Source organism: Penaeus chinensis, chromosome 27 (assembly GCF_019202785.1).
Source record: "Penaeus chinensis breed Huanghai No. 1 chromosome 27, ASM1920278v2, whole genome shotgun sequence".
Lineage (NCBI taxonomy): Eukaryota > Metazoa > Arthropoda > Malacostraca > Decapoda > Penaeidae > Penaeus > Penaeus chinensis.
The window spans coordinates 26,885,918-26,898,417 of NC_061845.1; the positions used below are offsets into that span (position 1 = coordinate 26,885,918).

General features: G+C 49.4%; 1 long non-coding RNA gene across 2 annotated transcripts in view; it reads left to right on the forward strand.

Annotated features, from left to right (window-relative positions):
- LOC125039372 overlaps nucleotides 1-12,500 on the forward strand; it is a 22,441-nt gene that overhangs the window by 7,639 nt on the left and 2,302 nt on the right. The window contains exon 2 of one of the 2 annotated variants that reach the window (XR_007116114.1): nucleotides 3,486-4,240. This is a non-coding gene — a long non-coding RNA (uncharacterized LOC125039372). The remainder of the gene's footprint in view (nucleotides 1-3,485; nucleotides 4,241-12,500) is intronic. The other variant, XR_007116115.1, reaches the window with a different exon arrangement.

Below are 12,500 nucleotides of genomic sequence, written 5' to 3' on the forward strand. Positions count from 1 at the left end.
GGAGGGAGAGAGAGAGAGGGAAGGAGGGAGAGAGAGAGAGGGAGAGAGAGGGAAGGAGGGACGGAGTGAGAGTGAGAGAGAGGGAGAGGGAGGGAGTGAGAGTGAGAGAGAAGGAAGGAGGGAGGGAGAGAGAGGGAGAGAGAGGGAAGGAGGGACGGAGTGAGAGTGAGAGAGAGGGAGAGGGAGGGAGTGAGAGTGAGAGAGAGGGAAAAAGGGAGAGTGAGAGAGAGGGAAGGAGGGAGGGAGAAGCGCCTTGAGTGAGTGTACGTTTGTTTGTGCGTGTGTGTGCGCTTGCTTGTATGTATGTACGTATATATATATAATATAATATAGTATAGTATAGTATAGTATAGTATAGTATAATATAATATAATATAATATAATATAATATAATATGATATGATATGATATGATATGATATGATATGATATGATATGATATGATATGATATATATATACATATATTTATATATATTTGTGTGTATACATAGACGAGTTCGTGTGTTTACATGTGTGTGCGGCAAGTTGGCAAGGATTTTTGTGTTGTTCGAACGAAAAAATACACGATTTTACGAAGGGAATTTGATATGGGGATTAATTGGAAAGCGCGCAAAGTGATTTCAATTTTATCACAAGCTTTATCTCGAATTCTGGTCATAAGGAGATTAAGCGAATCAGGTGGAACTTTCAAAGCAAGAAATCGGGGATGGAAAGCGATCTAACGGAAGAGAGATGTAAAAAAAAGAGACGACGATAAAAGTGACAAATAAAAGGAGGAGATAAAGGAGGGAATGGGAGGAATGGTCCACACATCCGATCACGTGGGAGCGAACGATGAAGAGAGGGACACACGCACACACACACGCACACACACACACACACACACACACACACACACACACACACACACACACACACACACACACACACACACACACACACACACACACACACACACACAGAGGATGAGAGAGAGAGAGAGAGAGAGAGAGAGAGAGAGAGAGAGAGAGAGAGAGAGAGAGAGAGAGAGAGAGAGAGAGAGAGAGAGAGAGAGAGAGAGAGAGAGAGAGAGAGAGAAAAGCGTGCCACACCTTCCGATAAAATCATTTACGCTTGATTTATCGTGCCCGGCTCTCCCGCTGCTCCAGGGCTGTGGCTGCGGTGATCAAAGGCTGTTCGAAATGCCCCCACCTCTTTATGTCTGTCTCTCTCCCTCTCTCCCTCCCTTCCTCCCTCTTCACCCCTTCTTCCCTTTAAACTACCCACACTCCTTCCGTCCCTCCTTCCTCATTCCCGGTGCTCTCTCTCCTTCTGACTCCCCTCCCTCCCCTCATTCCCCTTCCCCACTGCCTGTGCCCTCTCTCTTCCTACTTCCTCTCCTCCGTCCCCTCGCCCCTTTCCCCAATCCCCTTACCTCATCCCCCATACCCTGTGCCCTCCCTCTTCCTGTCTTCCAACCTCTGTCCCCTTCGCCCTATCCCCACTCCCTGTGCCCTCTCTCTTCCTGTCTTCCCACCTCCGTCCCCTCCAACTCCTCCTCCTTCCCTTCCACCCCCCTCCTCCGTCCCCTCCACCCCCTCTTCCATCCCCTCCACCCCCTCCTCCGTCCCCTCCACCCCCTCTTCCATCCCCTCCACCCCCTCCTCCGTCCCCTCCACCCTCCTCCCCTTCTTCCATCCCCTCCTCCCCTCCCCTCAACCCCTCCCCCTCTCCCTGTGATGGCTGTGGCGAACGGTGATGCAAAGAAATGGAGCAGGCATGAAATGGACCTCTCTAAAAGTCCTTTGAAGTGGGATTAGGCGTCGGGGAGTTTAGCGAGAAAAAAGAGTGGGAGAGAAGTGGTTATTTGAAATATGAAGAGTCGGGGTGTGTGGAGGAGGAGGGGGGAGGTGGGAGGGGAGGGGGGGAAGGGGGGAAGGGTGGAGGTGGGAGGATAGGGAAGAGGAGGGGGAGTGAGGGAAGGAAAGGGAGAGAGAGGAGGATTGGAAAGAAGAAAAAGAAGACAAGAAGAGTAATACAAATTGACAACAAACCAACACGATAAAAGGTATAAAAAAAGAAGAATCGCCGACGAAAGAGAGAGAGAGAGAGAGAGAGAGAGAGAGAGAGAGAGAGAGAGAGCGAGAGCGAGCGAGCGAGCTGTTGCGTAACCTCTTAACGGCGTGTGGAGTGAAATCCCAAGCGACTCGAGAGAATGACTTCAGCTTGTAGAAACACCAAAGGATTGTTCTGGGGAAGAGTGGAGAGAGGAAGAGAAAGGAGGGAAGAGAGTAAGGAGGGAGAGGAGGGGTGAAGGGGTGAGGGTGAGGGAGAGGGAGAGGAGGGGTGAAGGGGTGAGGGTGAGGGAGAAGGAGAGGAGGGGTGGGGGAGAGGGAGATGTGGTCATATATTGTGTGTGAAGGGGAAGGGGTGGAGAAAGAGAAAGAGAGAGAGAGAGAGAGAGAGAGAGAGAGAGAGAGAGAGAGAGAGAGAGAGAGAGAGAGTGTGTGTGTGTGTGTGTGTGTGTGTGTGTGTGTGTGTGTGTGTGTGTGTGTGTGTGTGTGAGAGAGAGAGAGAGAGAGAGAGAGAGAGAGAGAGCGAGAGAGTGTGTGAGTGAGCGAGTGAGGGAGCGAGATAAGGAAAGGGATGTTATTCAAGCGATAACAGCGTTAAAAAAACAACTACAAAAAAAAAAAAAAAAAACCCTGTATACCCCCCTCCCCCTTCCTTTCCTATTCCTATCCCCCGTCTCCATTTTCTAAACCCCCCCCTTCCCCTCCCCATATCTACCCCCCCCCTCCCCAGCCCCCACTCCGTCCGTCCTCCCGGCATCTCCCTATCTGGACGTGTTCGGGAAAAACAAAAAACATATCCGAGGCCAAAGTGGTGAAGCGGCAGGGGATTGCCCTTATCTTTATGGCGGTGTTGGCGATGGGCGGAGCGATAAGGGGGGGGGGGAGGGAAAGGGAGAGGGAGGGCGGGGACAGACGGTTGGACGAGCGAATGGAAAGGCTACTGATAGACGGAGAGATAGATAGGCTAGAAAGAAGTACAGACAGAGGGATATATTGGTAAGCTGGCAGGCTGGCTGACTGACTGACTGACTGACTGACTGACTGACTGACTGACTGACTGACTGACTGACTGACTGACTGACTGACTGACTGACTGACTGACTAGCTGACTAACAGGTTGACTTACTGATAAAATTTGAAAATTGGGAGACAAGTATCTCGGCATATACCATTCTAGTGATGTATTTTAAAATTGTAAATAAAGAAATGGAACTCTTTTAAATGAGACTGAGTTGGTATACAAAATACCAACCGAACAGACACGAAAGAACACAAGAAAATGTTACATAAAAAAAAAAAAAATCGCACCAAGGTTTAAGTTACAGGTGAGCTTTCCGCGATCAGCTGTAACCCAGATGTGTGTGTAAGCCGGAGGCCTTCCACGCAGCTGTAGTTCGTTATAATCTTATTCATACCCTTTTTTTATTACAGGTGTTTCGAAACAGATAGTTTTAATCCAGTTTGCCCAAAGAGGAAAGCGAGAAAGAAAAGAGAGAAAAGCAAAGAGAGAAAATCAGAGAGGAAAAATATTGATAAGAGAAAGTGATTTTGTTTTGGAAATCGAGTGTGGTGTTTTTCAAGCCTGTTGTTTGCCTCGTGGAGTGTGGACGATCGGCGGAAGTGCGTTTGTGTTAGCTGAGGGAACAACATGGATGCGTTAATTTTCGCCAGATACGGAGAGGTGTCGCCGCCGTCGTCGTCGTTGTTGCCATGGTAACGGAGTGTGTGTGTGGTTCCCCTCATCGGCACAATGAATCACGTGTCTAGTATAACCTCGTGAGGGTAGTGTGAACGAAGGAAGAGAAGAGAGAAAGGAAAAATAAAAATATTGAGGAAAAGAGATAAAAAAAAAAAGAGAAAAGAAAGGAAAAGAGAGAAGGTGAAAATAACGGGAGAAGATTGAGAGAGGAAACAGCAACATCACGGGAAAGGTTCGAGGAGGTGAAGAAGAAGGACTTCACTCTCGCCCCCTCCCCCCTCCTCTTCCCCCCCCTTAACCTCCCCCTCGAAGGAGACATCACCCCCACTCTCCCCCCCACCCCCCACCCCTCCCTTCCGGCCGACCCTCCAGCGCGTCGGGAGGCTGACACGAGAGATCTCCGGTCGGGCACAGCATCATGTACCCAGCGGCCATGAACGCGGCGGTGGCTGCTGCTGCCGCTAGCCGTCACCCGGTGAGTTTGGCGGTATGTACCACGGTCTGTCCATCGTATGCACTAACAACAAATGACACTCACACAGGCGCAGACACTTGATATTGGACAGGCACTCATACGGGCTCTTTTTTTGTACATATGCTGTCGATCTTTCTTTTAGATTCTTGTTCTTGTTTCTTGTTGCTGTTATCTTTCGGTGTTGTCTTCCTCTTTGACTCTCTCTCTCTCTCTCTCTCTCTCTCTCTCTCTCTCTCTCTCTCTCTCTCTCTCTCTCTCTCTCTCTCTCTCTCTCTCTCTCTCTCACACACACACACACACACACACACACTCTCTCTCTCTCTCTCTCTCTCTCTCTCTCTCTCTCTCTCTCTCTCTCTCTCTCATCACACACACAAAGAGACCATAAGAAGAAAAACAAAAAAAAAATAATGTACACACACACATGCAAAATATGCAGCCTTGTTATTACACTTCCACTAACCACTTCTCATGTTTATGTTCATGTTGTCAGGCAGCGGGACGGGGTAGCTGTGGTTAGCTCTCATTATTTACGAGATTGAAGTCATTTTCCCATCTGTTGTGAGGCTGGCTGAGCGGGGAGGGGGTGGGGGGGCGTAGGCGAGAGGGGTAGGGAGGGAGGGAGGAGGAGGGGGGGAGGGAGGGTGAGGGAAGGGAGGGTGGGTGGGTGAGGGAGCCTTGCTTATATTTTAAGGAATAGAATAAATAGTGAAGATGTGTTTTCTTTTCTCTCTTTTATTTAAAATGTTTTCTTCTTCATTTTTGTGCGTGAGGATGGGGGTGGGGGAAAGGGGGGGGGGTAATTGCGGCCGTCAAGGGGACAGCTTTGCGGGCGATTGTTATTGTTTGCCGTCTTTGTCGCGATTGTTATTGTTTGCTGTCTTTGTCGCTCTTCGTCTCTTTTCTCGGCATTTTGTCTTTTATTCGTGTTCCTCTGTTCTTCATCTTTCATTCCCTCCTTCGTTTTGTGTTCTTACAGCCCTGTGTGTTTAGACATGCAAGGACAAAAGCACGCACACATGCATACGGACACGCACTCGCATATGCATACTCACGCACGTGCATGCGCGCGCGCACACACACACACACACACACACACACACACACACACACACACACACACACACACACACACACACACACACACACACACACACACACACACACGCACACACACGGGCAGATAGATAGTTAACAGATACTTTAGATAGATAGGAGAGGAGGTGAGAGAGGGGGCCGGGGAAGGGGAGGAGGAGGAGAGGAGGGGAGAGAGGTGCCCGGGGAAGGGGAGGTGGGGGGGAGGAGAGAGACGGGAGGGAGATGCCCGGGGAAGGGGAGGTGTGGGGGGGGAAGCTTGACAAATGGCCGCTTGGACCAGCTTGACGGCCATTACCGGCTAAATGCACGTCACTAAAACCCAATATGTTTTGTAGTACCTCGCTCTAAATGGGCGTTTTACGGGCCTACAATTTCAGCGTGTGTTTTCATTGTAGGGCGTCGGGCTTATAGTTCATCTGTTTCCCCCGGGCTGAATCGTTTTTTTTATTTATTTATATAGTTTGTAATATTTTAAAAAAATATATTTTTTAAAGGTTTGATTTACCTGTGGCACGACTGGCACTGCTGGATGGGCCTTTGCCTTTTTTTTTTTTTTTTTTTTTTTTTTCAACGTACGGGATAGCCTATTGTTGAGGAAGTAGGACGCGGGGAATATATATATATATATATATGTATGTTGTAGGGAAAAAAATGGTTTGTATATTTACATGTATGTTTTTTTTTTTCCCCCTTTTTTTCATCATGTGTATATGTGGAAGTGAGCTCAGGTGGGGGCGGGGGTTAGGGGGTTAGTGTAGGTGGAGGGAGAGGGGAGAGGGGGGAGAGGGGAGTGGGGGAGGTCCGGACAGGCAGATGGATCCGCTTTGACGAGTTGGTTTTAGAATGATTTTCTCTTTTTTTTTTCTTATAGGTCGGGTTTGGGGTTAGGTTGGGGATGGCCCTTGGGGTTGGGGCGGGGTAAGGGTGAAATGTTGGGGTTGGGTTGGGGAGCGGGGTTGGGGATGGGCCTCAGGGTTGGGGATGGAAGTTGGGGATAGATCTTGGGGAGCGGGTTTGGCAGGTCGTCTGCCCGATTCGTTGAAAGTGATAAAAATGAATTGGAATGAGTGATATTTTTTTTTTTTTTCACCTCCTTTCCTTCAGTGGTGTGAAGAAGGAAAGTTAAAGAGTAAGAGTAAGAGAGTGAAAGAACGAACGAACGAAAGTAAGGAATTAAGAGAGGAAGAGAGAGGGAGAGAGAGAGGGAGGGAGGGAGGGAGGGAGGGAGGGAGGGAGGGAGGGAGGGAGAGAGGGAGAGAGAGAGAGGGAGAGAGAGAGAGGGAGCGAGATAGAGAGAAATAAAGAGAGAGAGAGAGAGAGCGGGAGGGAGGGAGGGAGGGAGGGAGGGAGGGAGGGAGGGAGGGAGGGAGGGAGGGAGGGAGGGAGGGAGGGAGGGAGGGAGGGAGCGGCGCCCCATGTTATCTCAAGCCTCTTGTCACAACAGCGCGGGACCAGGGCACGCAGCCGCGGGTTTTACTGCCGAGTTTACGCGCAAAAATACTTTCCGAGCTTAATAGCATTCCTTTCACAACCTGCCGAGGCTGTGGGAGGCGATGATGCTCTTCTCTGGGATTGGCGCTCACTTCCTCCCCTCTCTCTCCTCTCCCCCTCCCCTTCCCCCTACCCCTCTCCCTCCCTCATCTTGAGCTATCTTCGTCCTCTGCTATTCTTTCTTTTTGTTTCTGTCTCTGTTGGTCTTTGATTGGCTCTTTCCCTCTCTCTCTCTCTCTCTCTCTCTCTCTCTCTCTCTCTCTCTCTCTCTCTCTCTCTCTCTCTCTCTCTCTCTCTCTCCACCCCTCCCTCTTCCTTTCCCTTTCCCTCTCGTTTACACCTGTCATATCCCTCCTCACCTCCCTTCCCTCTCCCTCTCCCTCCCTCTCCCTCTCCCTCTCCCTCTCCCTCTCCCTCTCCCTCTCCCTCTCCCTCCATGAATCGTCAACAAACAGAATCGAGATATCAATTTAGAAATAACCATACTCAGTAGTGCCACAGTTTACCGGCTTCTCGACTTGTACCCTTGTATTAATGACGGAATTGGTAATGCTGACAACCTCACTCCACCCATGCTCAGTTATTTTTAAATCGCTTTTTCATCTCTCTCTCTCTCTCTCTCTCTCTCTCTCTCTCTCTCGCTCATTCGCTCTCGTTCTCGCTCTCGCTCTCTCTCTCGCTCTCTCTCTCGCTCGCTCTCGCTCTCTCTCTCGCTCTCTCTCTCGCTCTCTCTCTCGCTCTCTCTCTCTCTCTCTCTCTCTCTCTCTCTCTCTCTCTCTCTCTCTCTCTCTCTCTCTCATTTCTACCGATTTATGTATTTTCCTTCGTCTTTTCTTTTCTCTAGCGACTTTTTTTTGTTTTATTTGTTTGTTTGTTTGAGGGGGGGTGCTTTTGTATAGTTTATGTTTAATATTGTTATTACCAGTTGTTATTATTATCTTGATTCCGACTCTTGTGGCTTTTAACCTCTCTCCCTGTCTCTCCCTTTCTCCTCCTCTCTTCTCTCACTCTCTCCTCTATGCTCCTTTCTTATCTCTTCTCTCTTCTCCTCTGCTCTCCTCTCCTCGTCCTCTGTCTCTTTCTCCCTCTTTCGTTTGGCATCTATACCTTACCCTCTTATGTCCCGGACGCCCTCTCCATATAACTTATCCCATTTTATCTCCTTTCACTTAATTCTCTTTCCTCCCTTTATCACCCATTTCCCACGCCCTTATATTATCCGTAATCTTCCCCTCTTCTCGTAATTTTCTTTTCCCCTCTTCGTTCCTCGTGTTATTTGTCTCTCTCTGACGCTTCTGTTGCCTGTCGGGTGCGGGCGTGCTGGTCCTATTTCCTCTTCTGCTCTGCTCTTCTTCTGTTTGTTGCCTCTTCCTCTTTCGTTATTGCATTCCCTCCGTTTTCCATCAGCTGCGTGGTCGTGTGTCTTTTGTCTTTCTCTGTTTTTTTTCCCTTTCTTTCTCTTTTGTTTTTCTGTTCTTTTCGCTTTGTTTTGCTTTCTTTCGCTTCTCTCTCTCTCTCTTCCTTTGCCTCCCTCCTATTTCCCTCCCTTCCTCCTTCCTTCTCGCCCTCCTTCCCTCTCTCCGTCCCTCCCTTCCTCCTTCCTTCCCTCCCTTCCTCCTTCCTTCCCTCCCTTCCTCCTTCCTTCCCTCCCTTCCTCCTTCCTTCTCTCCCTCCCTCCCTCCCTCCCTCCTCCCTCCCTCCCTCCCTCCCTCCCTCCCTGGGCACCACATCCATCTCTTGCAAGAGTTCACGCCCGGCTAGACTTCTCACTTTTGATAGCAAATTGACCGAAAACTGGGAGACGTTTTTTTTTGGGGGGGGTGGGGGGTGGGGGCAGCAAGACGAAGCTAATTCGTGAGCGGGTTTCATAAGGGGGTTCCTACGATCCCCTTTTGATGGGATTCTCTGTCTCCTCTCCTTTATCCTTTACCCTCTTTCTTTCTTTCTTTCTTTTTTGGTCTTTCCTCTTCGCTTGTCATCTCCTCTTGGTCTTTCAAGTTTTTTTTTTTCTGCTCGTCCTTTCTCTCTCTTCCCGTTCAAAATGGTCTCCTCTTTCTCTTTCTTTTTCCGTTTCCTTCTCTTTCTCCTCCTCCTCCTCCTCCTCCTCCTCCTCCTCCTCCTCCTCCTCCTCCTCCTCCTCCTCTGTCTCCTCCTCCTCCTCCTCCTCCTCCTCCTCCTCCTCCTCCTCCTCCTCCTCCTCCTCCGCCCCTCCCTCTCTCTTTCTCTCTCTCTCTCTCTCTCTCTCTCTCTCTCTCTCTCTCTCTCTCTCTCTCTCTCTCTCTCTCTCTCTCTTTCTCTTTCCTTCTCTCCTCCCTCCTCCCCTTTTCTCTTCTCTCTTTGAGTCTCCATTTCCTTTCCTTTCTTAATCTTTCCCCTGTTCACTATTTCTTTCCCGTTCTCTTTCCCTCTCTCAAAATCCCATTCGTTATCGGGAATGGCAGATATTTGGTGTCTCATGGAGAGCGGTTGCAAAAGCGCCTAGCCCCCTCCCCCTACCCCCCTCCATTCTCCCCCTCCCCCTCTCCATTCTCCCCCTCCCCTCTCCATTCTCCCCCTCCCCCTCCATTCTCCCCCTCCCCCCTCCATTCTCCCCCTCCCCCCCTCCATTCTCCCCCTCCCCCCTCAATTCTCCCCCTCCCCCCTTCCATTCTCCCCCTCCCCCCTTCCCCTGCCCCGAATTCAGACCTAATCCGGGAGCTGCACTTATAAAAGAAAGAGAGAGAGAAAAAAAAATAGATTTAGTGATTTGAATTTAGAGTTACAGAGGTGTAAAGAATCGAGAGGGATTTCTGAAGAATTCAAAATGGCGCGTTTTGAATTTTGCGATCGGGGGGGGTGGGGGGGTTCGTGGCCAGAAATGTGAAGGTTATAATTGTAAGCTAAATTGCTCCTTCTTGGCTTCCCCTTCCCCTTTCCCCCTTTCCCCTTTCCCCTTTCCCCTTTCCCCTTCCCCCTTCCCCCTACCCCTTCCCCCCTTCCCCCCTTCCCCCTTCCTCACCGCGCCAGTAGTTGTTCATCGGGGCTGTTGGGTTGTTTGGGTTGGCGGAAATTGGCTCTGTTTTTCCTTTCGAGTTATTTTTTCTGTTCTTATTTTTGTCACTGTTTTTTCCCCCCTTTGTTTCTGTTTCTCTCTCTCTTTCTCCCTCTCCCTCTCCCTCCCCATCCCCATCCCTATCCCCATCCCTATCCCCATCCCTCCCTCCCTCCCTCCCTCCCTCCCTCCCTCCCGCCCTCCCCCTTCCTTTCCCCCTCCCCCCCAGGCATACGTCTCTTAACATTGAACAGTTTCTCTGAAGTATCACAGATGCAATTGCAAGGGCTGAAGGGAAGGTTTTCACGCTGTTTATTTGTTTATTTCCGCTTGTGCTGCCATCTGTCGGTGGTTATGGTTTATGTATTTCATCTTTACCCCCCCCCCCCTCTCTCTCTCTCTCTCTCTCTCTCTCTCTCTCTCTCTCTCTCTCTCTCTCTCTCTCTCTCTCTCTCTCTCTCTCTCTCTCTCTCTCTCTCTCTTTTTTCCTTTTTTTTTTCTTTTTGCAAATTGAACGGTTGGTCGTGAAAGTTTGATAATGGTCTCTTTCAGGAGATTTGATGAATTATTGGCTTGTTCCGTCGTCAGCCTATTCTCTTCGTTTATTTCACTCATCTTTCTTCTGTTTTTTTCGCATTCCTTATTTTGTCCTTTGTCAAAATCGAGTGCATGGAAACGCCTATTCTCTCTCTCTCTCTCTCTCTCTCTCTCTCTCTCTCTCTCTCTCTCTCTCTCTCTCTCTCTCTCTCTCTCTCTCTCTCTCTCTCTCTCTCTCTCATTTCCGTATTCAGAACTCGCCTCATATTCCCTCTCTTATCCTCAAATAACTACCATTCCCATCCTTCCCCTCCCCTCCCCACCCCTCGCCACTTCACATCCCCTCCCCTTCCCCTCCCCTCCCCACCCCTCGCCACTTCACATCCCCTCCCCTTCCCCTCCTCGATCAACTTCCCCCCTGCCCTCCCCTTCCCCTCCTCCAACAACTTCTCTCCCCACCCCTCCCCTCCCCTCCCCTCCCCTCCTCTCCCACACTCTCCGAAGTATCCAGCAAATATTTGCTCCGGATACCACATTAGCGAGATGCATTTGTTTACTGGGTCGAGTTTTAACTCATTACTTTGCATAAATGTTTTCCCAAGGAGAAAATTCTCAAAAGTTCATACATGCGTCTTCCAGGCCTCGAGAAGTTGGGGAAGATGGAGTGGGGGAGGGAGAGGGAGAGGAAGGGAGAGGAAGAGAAGACAAAGGAAAATGAGAATGAGAGTGAGAGCAAGATTGTGTAAGCTAATGGGAAGGAAAGAGAGAAGGAGGGACACAGAGAGAGAGAGAGAGTGTAACACCCTCACCTCTCCGATATATGTATATATACATAGATAAATATATACACACACATTTTTTTGTTATTGTTTTTGAGATACCGCTTAAGGGCCTTACTTAGTTTAAACTTCATTCTGTCCCCATGAATCTCGCGGGGGAGGGAGGAGGGGGGGAGTTGTGCGCGTCGAGGGAGTGCCAGGGACGCACCTCAGTGGGGGTAAGAAGGGGACAAAGTGGGGGGTGGGGATGGGAATTGGTGGGGGATGGGTGGGAGATGAAGGGGAGGGGGGATTGGTAAGGGATGAAGGGGAGGGGTGTAGGCGGGGACTTAGGGACCCAGGGGCATTGAATGTCCGGAAGGAATAGGAGGAAGGAGGGAGAGGTGTGGGGAAGAGGGGAGAAGTGCGTAGTAAAGGGGGAAAGAGGGGAAGAGAAAGAGGACTGAGGCGAAGCGAGGGGAAGAGAAAAGACGAGAGGCATTAGGGGAGGTGGGGGGGAGGGAGGAAGGCATTAAAGCTCTTTGTGAAGCATGCCTGGAAGTATTCATTGGAGGGAAACAAGTTCTTAGCAGAGAAGTAATTTTTTTCTTTTGTTCAGACTTTTTACCTCCTTTTTTGGAATAATTTATAGGCCTATATATTTTTTTTTCTGTTAAAGTCGTTGTTTATTCCTATGGAGAGAAGACATCGTGTGTTTTTTTTATCATCCTATAAGAAAATATATTATCAACACTTGTAAGGATGACTTTTTTTTTCTATTTATTTTTCTCCTTTTTTTATATTTCATCCCTTTCTCATGTAGGAAAAAAAAAAATAGACGAAGAGAAAGAAAGAAACGGAAGAATTAAACAAAGACATCGAGAAAGAAAGGAAATTTATTATACGTAAAAACAAAGAAAAGAAGAAAGAAAGGTCGAAAGAAAGAACAAAAGAAAGAAAAAAAAAATTCAAAACGAACGAGACGCTAGAGAACTCACTTGGCAACTGCTGCCAGAGGGAGGGAGGGAGAGGGAGAGAGGAGGGGGGGAGAGGAAGGGAGGGAGGGAGGGAGGGAGGGAGGGAGGGAGGGAGAGAGAGAGAGAGAGAGAGAGAGAGAGAGAGAGAGAGAGAGAGAGAGAGAGAGAGAGAGAGAGAGAGAGAGAGGGGGGGGATGGAGGGAGGGAGGGAAGGAGGGAGGGAGGGAAAGAGAGAGAGAGAGTGAGAGTGAGAGTGAGAGTGAGTGTGAGTGTGAGTGTGAGTGTGAGTCACAGAGAGAGAGAGAGAGAGAGAGAGAGAGAGAGAGAGAGAGAGAGAGAGAGAGAGAGAGAGAGAGTGAGTGAGTGAGTGAGAGAGTGAG